Here is a 7,313-nt window from a genome sequence, read left to right on the forward strand (position 1 = left end):
AGGTCTGGAAACCATTCACTTCCTTCAATAAATTGGACTTTTTAATTTGTTGCTAGCAAATGTAGACTGTCCAACTTAAAACCCCACAGCAAATTGGCTGGGAAAGAAAAGTAGTCATGGCCAGTGGTCAGATCAAACTAGTAATAATTAATATTAGGAGCTGACTGATATTATAGGCTCTCTTATGAGTCAGTCATGGTCCAGTCCAATCCTGGCAAGCTCCCTGAAGAGCTGCACCTTGTGCAATAGCTTAGTCATCATCTTCCTTGACAGCTACGCACTTACAAACAGATTTGAGTCCACTCACATTTTCCCATGAAAGTTTTCCCCTCTTCCCTAACTACAGGCAGAGCAGAGTGGTGCCAGCCCAGGAGTGGGCAGCTTGTCCTTTGCAGGGGAGGAGATAAAGCTTTTATCTCCCAGACTCAACAACTTCCTTCCTGTGTTGTAGTAAGCGGACAAAAGACATCTTTTCACACCCCAGACAGGAATGAGATGTACTAAAACAACACCGAAATAAAATCCCCTGCTTAGCCGTTTTCAGTCCATAAGGGAGAATGTAAAACAGAATTAAGCAGCATTTCTTCTACAAGGAACTTGCAGGGTGAGATTTGGAAGCAGAAGAATAAGAAGCCCAAAATAACTCTGGTTGAGTTTATATTGCTCTGGCAGCTAAGCAAAAGTTGATAACACTGGACTGAGGTACTTCCCCTCTGCAGGATGAGAGCTGGATTGTTTTTGGAAGCACCATGAATCACAGGCATAAATATACCAGGCTTTAAGAGCCTTTGACACCCACATAATTCTGAACTCCAGCTTGATTTTCCCTGGGTCATTCAACACATGCTCGACAAGCTGGACACCAGACAGGCAGGCTGAGAAGGTTACCTATTCAATTAATAGGTGTAAACCCAAAACCAGAACTTGTGTTTTGCTGGATAACATCAACACAACTCTTCCGAGAGAAAAAGAGCCCTTCCCTGATGCTCCATTACTTATTCAACTGCAACTTGAAGGAAAACAGGAGTTTTGCTCTATTTCCTCAACTTCATAGCATAAAAGGGCTTAAAGATGCTTCCTGCAGCAGGGGAGCTGTGATGCAGCAGCTCCAGCAGAGCAGTGATTTGCAGGATTGCCTGGCTGTGAGCAGAGCCAGACAGGGAAGCCAGGCAGAGGGATCAGCCAGAAGAAGAGTGTCCAATGGAAAAAGAGAAAAATACCCTGCAAGAAGAGCTGTTCCCTGTGTTTCATTATCAGTGAAAATCCTGCACACCTGAGAGCAGCATCAAAGAGCTGTAAATGCAAGCAGAGGACAACACTATTTATAATAGGGATTATTAGTGCAACAAAATGTGTAGCTTGTCCACATGACTGATTTACATACACTTTCTCCAAGTTACAATGCAGCCCCAGTGATGAACGAGCAAAGATGAGCTTTCATTTGAAACAGAAAAAATGCTATTCCTCTAAATAAATCTTCATGGGAAGAAAAGGGGAAGAAACTACTTTTACTTCTCTTCAGTAACAGCAATTTAGAGCTGCGGATTTTGATAAGCAGGGTGAGCACAAAGCACTAACAAAAACAGAACATTGCAGAAAAGAAGGAGGAGAGCTGCAAAGAAGTAACTGTCTTGATTACCCTACAAACCTTACAGCTCCTGCCCCTCTCCCCTCCCTCCCATTCCACACTCATTCCACAGCAAAACTCAAGGCTTGAGCACTCAAACTACCCTTGCACCACACAAGGAGATAATGTTCTTTCCTTGTGTTAGTACAGTTAGAGATTGTTTCCAAAGTTTTCATGTAATAGGTACTATTCCTCTTTTTCCCTGTTTTCTAAGTATCTAAGAGACTTTAAAAAAAAAAACCCTCACCTCTAGTTAAATTGGAAGCATTAAAAAGGATCATGAGATTTGCATTCTTTAGCACCTCAGATTATTAGAGTTTCCACTGCCATGACTTCCCCTTCCAACTGCGCACCAAGCTTTAATTAAAGAATCTTCGTATTTGGGTGGACTTTGGTATTTCTTGTACCAAGACATTGGAGCATCCAGGCTGACAAGATGGTCAAGGCAGTGTAATTTATGCACTCCCAGGAGATCTTGGTTTAATTTTGCTGTATGGAGAGATCCTGCACCAAGCCTGCCCTCTGCCCAGGACCTATATTTAGGGACTGAGCTGACCCGACAGTGCCCCCGTAAGCTCATTTATCGAGATTCACTTATTCATTCTAATATAATCTAATTAGATGCAGCAGTCCTAAACACAGGCATGGCAGTGACCAGGAGAGGATGAGTTCAAACACAGGGAACTCAGCCCAGGTGCTGCTTAGTTCTCACACAGAGGGGGAAAAAAAATCCTTGCAGAGGAATGGTAGGAATTGCAGATGCCTGTAGAGTATCTCGCAGCAGCACCTGGATACACTCTGCTTCCTCCCTCCACCAGGTAAAAATTCCTCAACTGCAAGCAGCAGCAGAGTCCAGATCAATGAATGGTGTTTATCCATGAAAGGGCTGCTGCTTCTGCTCTGAAATCACTGGAAATGGGAGGAAAAAAAAGAGAAAAATAAAGCAGGAATCAGTCTCTAAAGCAGTGCCCACACCAGCAGGCACAGATGCATTCCCAAACTGCAGACCACAGGCATCAGCCTGGAAAAAGTGCCAAAGAGTCCACATTGTAAGAAAATACTTTAAAGGCTCCATTCTGGCAAGAAATAGGAAGTTTTCAAAGCTCCCAAGTACCCTCTCTCCTGCCACCAGCTGTAGTTCAGGCATGCGAACAGGAAGAAGCTTTTACATTTCTAAAAACATAAATAAATACTTCTTTTTTAAAAAAAGTCCCCATGTGTTTTATTTGCTTGGACATCTTGTATAACGATGAGAGGAGAAGCAGATTCCTGGGAGTCATGGGCTGGTAATTCTCCAATTTATCATCTCCATAGTTTATGCACAGTCATTAACAAGAAGTGATTTGTCTGGGACAGATTTAGCCCAGCAACTCCCTGTCTCATTAGCCTGAAACAATCACCCGAGGAATGTCAAAAAGTTTGTGAGCTTAGTGCAGCAATCACCCCCTCCAAAATATTCCTACCTTTAAAAATAGCCCAATCCTGCTGCTTTGCCAATGCAGAGCAGGAAGTTTAAGAGCTGAACACAGATGCATAAAATTCCCTTTATACTGAAAAGGTTCTAATGGGTAAAAGCAAAAGGTTGTCACTGACAAGGAAATCCTGAGAATATCGATAAGAGAACAACTCAAGGAGACTTAAAGACTTCAACTTGTTTAACCTATGAAAACAAGGGGTCAAGAGGGGATCCGATTGCTCTAATTACATCAGGGAGGGAAAACAATCATTTAAAGCAAATGGAAACACTAGAACCAAAACCAAATTACACAAACAGGCCACAAACACCTTGAGGATGGAAATTCAGCAACTGCTCCAGACTTCAAGGAGGTTCCCCAACAGCTCTCCTGCAGAGATGGAGAGAGAATAAACCGATCAAGTTTCACCTTGGAAGTAGGTATGTTATGAAAGGGATCCACAGCACGGATGGGTGCTGAAAACAGGGAAACTAAACTTCATTTGGGTTGCTGCCACAGCTTTTAGAGTGAAGAGCAGGATGAAGAATTACCTCCTCCTGCCACTCTGCCTTCTGCTTCCTCCCCATCCCTCTGGGATGGCACAGGGGGCATTCACACTATTTACTCAGGCACGTCACTGGGGTATGACCAGGGAACTAAACTTGGGAGCTGAAGCCTCACAGAGTCAATGGTGAGAGGTGGGTGCCTTGGCAGCAGCAGGGGAAGGGATTAGGAGCAACCAAGTTTGATGCTTAAAATAAAACATGTCCTGTCCCCTGTGTCCTCACGCTTTAGGGTCTTGGGTGTAGCTGAAACACAGACCCGACCATCACCTCTGAAATTCACAGGGAATTCCAGTTCCTAAGGGATTTTTTATTTAGCCCTAAGTTTAGAGCACCCAGGGTCGAGAATGATGAGACATCTTTGAGCCATAACCACCAAATCTCCAACAGCAAGAGCAGATGACGCAAATGAAAGCTGTTACAGAGCTAACCAAGCAACACCACAGCTTTACACAGGCTTGAGCAAGTCTTTCCCTTTTCTTCAAGGGGTTTCAAAAACAAAGTAGTCATCAGGTCTGTGACAGGGTTTTGTGACGGAGGGGATAAAGGATAAAATTAAAATCTCATTGTGTCCTTCAGAACCTCCTGCTGCTACTTCTGAGAGCACAAAGCATCATCTTGAGAGCAGCTAGAAAAGGGGGGTAATAAGGAAAAAAAATAGCAAAAAAAAGGTATTTGGTAATAACTCTACCAGGGAATTAGTGGTTCTCTCCAATCCCCAACCTTTCACTGCTGCAGTTACACACAAAAGTTATTTTAATCACAGTATGCAGAAAGCAGCATCAGCATATGAGGCAAGAGAAAAAATATGTGGTAAAGCGAGTTGCATGGCCTGTTCGTGGGCAGAAATTACAGCGCAGTTACAGGCAAGAGGTCCACGAGGCAGAGAAACGCTTCCAGCCCAAGCCAAACAGGAGGATGATAATGATCCACCGAGAGAAAAGGCAAGGAAAAACATCTCAAACGAGGTGGAACATAGGAACTGAATCCCTTCTCAACTTTTGCAGCAACCAGTTTGGACTGCTCAGTGAGAGATTTTTGCCTTGTCATAGGTAAAGAGATGTCAAATAGAATAATTATGCCAACTAAATACTACTTGTGCTGGTGGACAGAGCAGCAACAGAAACGCTAAAGGAACAAGGGAGGGGAAAAAGGGAGAATTTTAAACAGAAAAGATCTACAGCAGGGTATCAGCTCAGCTCATCTTCCAGAAAGCAAGACATTATCTTTGAGGTTTTCTAACAGTGACCTCAAAATACACGGCACAGCCTCAGGAAGGGTGTGGGGGTGAAAAAGGTTAAAAAATGACAAACCTAAAACACATCGGTGGATGCACCTCACTACAGAACAGAACTTGTCACTATCTAATGCAGAAAAGATGCTAAGCTGCGTTATTCTTAATAACCACCTACTCAATTAAAATACTTCATCAACTGAAGGCAGCCGGGTACAAAAGGTGTAGCTTTGTCACCTTAACTCCTCTTTCCTTCCCCGTAACTTGCAGGCTGGAAGAAGGGAGTCAGCTGTGAGTAGAGGAGAGGCGATGGGGGCATGAACACCTCCAGGGTTAACAGAGCTGCACACAACCCGGACCGGGGCTGTACCAAAGGGCAACCTCAGAAACGAAACACCAGTGACAACACGAGGCTGGGGAGCGGCATTTGCGAGCATTTGACACCAGCACGGGCACCCAAGGCGGCCCAGACCGCGGTAATGAAGCGCAGTGCTCATTAAAGCTCGTCCGGCCACCCGGGCGCTGCAGCAGCCGCCTCTCGCCAAACCTCACCCGGGGCTCCGGAATCACATTCCGGCCGTCAGTGCTCGCCCAGCCGCCCCTCGGCGGGCGGTTTAACGCAGCGGGCTCCGGGAACACCGCGGGCACGGCGTGCTTGCCCCGCTTCACCGGGGAGATGCGCTCGGGAAGCACCGGAGCCCCACAGGAACCCCGCCAGAGCCCCCCGAACCCCACCGGCCCCACGGCAGCGGCCTCTCCCCGGCGTGGGGCCGCGCCCGGACCCCCCCCCCCCAGGCCGGGCCGCAGCCCCGGGCCCGCCGCGGCCTGGGCCCAGCGCCCCTCGCCGGGAGGGCCCGGCCCCACTGCGGCCCGCGGCGTTCCCCGGGCGGGACTCACCGAGACGGCGGCGGGCAGGGCCGGGCCGGGGCTGCGGGGACGGAGCGGGAGCGGCCGGTGCTGCGCGGCGCGGGCGGCAGGAAGGGGAGGAGGCGGCCCCGCACGTCCGCCGCGCCTGCGGCCGCCCCCCCGCGCGTTAAAGGCACCGGCACCGCCCCGGCCGGGAGCCCCCGGCACCGCCCGGCCCTGCCCCGCTCGGATCTCGGCCGCAGCCCGGCCGCGGGGGAGCCCCGGCAGCGGGGAGAGCCCGCCCGGCTCTGCCACGTGTGTGGGTGCATCAGCCGTGCGCTGGGGAATCGCCCCCCGAGCTCCCCACGTGGGGATCCCGCACCTGGTCCTGAGGTTCATCCAGCTGGACTCCCCCCACGCGGGGATCCCAGGGATCACCCACCCACACTCCTGACATGCGGGGATCCCAGGGATCACCCACCCACAGTCCCCACACGTGGGCATCCCAGGGATCACCCACCCGCACTCCCCACACGGGGATCCCAGGGATCACCCACCCACAGTCCCCACACGGGGATCCCAGGGATCACCCACCCACACTCCCTACACGGGGATCCCAGGGATCACCCACCCACAGTCCCCACACGGGGATCCCAAGGATCACCCACCCACACTCCCCACACGCGGGATCCCAAGGATCACCCACCTACAGTCCCCACACGTGGGCATCCCAGGGATCACCCACCCACACTCCCGACATGTGGGGATCCCAGGGATCACCCACCCACACTCCCGACATGGGGATCCCAGGGATCACCCACCCACACTCCCTACACGGGGATCCCAGGGATCACCCACCCACACTCCCCACATGCAAATCCCAGGGATCACCCACCCACACTCCCCACACGGGGATCCCAGGGATCACCCACCCACACTCCCCCCACACGGGGATCTCACCACCCCCAAGCTCTCCCATGCTGCAATCCCCAAATACCTGTTCCTGAGGATCACCTACCTGGACTTCCAGCAGGCAGGGATCCCCAAGGATCACCCACCCCGAGTTCCCCCAGAGGGGGATGTCCAGGGATCTCCCCACCCATGGACAGGGATCCTCTCACCCAGGTTTCCACACGCAGGATGAACACAGGTACATCCACACAAACCCCACCCAATCGCCTCCCTCACCCAGGTCCCCCCAGGGATTTTCCCACCCATGTGTGGGGAGCATTCTCCTCCAGACCTGCCCCATGCAGGAATCTCACTGCCCAGACTCACCGGGCACAGGGATCGCCCATTCAGCCCCCCAGTTCCAGCCAGTTCCCACCATATCCCTCTCCGTGCCCTTTCCCGGAGCTGGCACAATGGGCAGGTCTCAGGGACCCAAGGCAAGCAGACAGAGCACACCCCAAGGTCTCCTCCAGGACATGAAAGAGACCAGACATGACTGGGAATAGAGCTTGTCCTTCAATTTCCCTTACATGTCTTAAAACTGCCTGTCGGCCCTGCCTGCAGCACAGACCACACAGGGGCTCATTCAGTGACATCCCAGCAGGCTGTGGAGTCTGCAGGGAAGGAGATGAACCAGA

General features: G+C 50.7%; 1 protein-coding gene across 12 annotated transcripts in view; it reads right to left on the minus strand.

Moving 5' to 3' along the window:
• Positions 1 to 5,923, minus strand: part of KTN1 (kinectin 1) — a 74,237-nt gene extending 68,314 nt beyond the window's left edge. For 7 of the 12 annotated variants that reach the window (XM_058844423.1, XM_058844405.1, XM_058844415.1 and 4 more), the window contains exon 1: positions 5,776 to 5,920. The gene's annotated coding sequence lies outside the window, so the exon portion shown is untranslated. Of the gene's footprint in view, positions 1 to 5,775 lie in introns of all 12 variants that reach the window. The other 5 variants (XM_058844362.1, XM_058844389.1, XM_058844346.1 and 2 more) reach the window with 3 other exon arrangements.
• Between the last annotated feature and the right edge of the window lie 1,390 nt (positions 5,924 to 7,313).

The sequence above is a fragment of the Poecile atricapillus genome, chromosome 1, assembly GCF_030490865.1.
Source record: "Poecile atricapillus isolate bPoeAtr1 chromosome 1, bPoeAtr1.hap1, whole genome shotgun sequence".
NCBI classification, from domain to species: Eukaryota; Metazoa; Chordata; class Aves; order Passeriformes; family Paridae; genus Poecile; species Poecile atricapillus.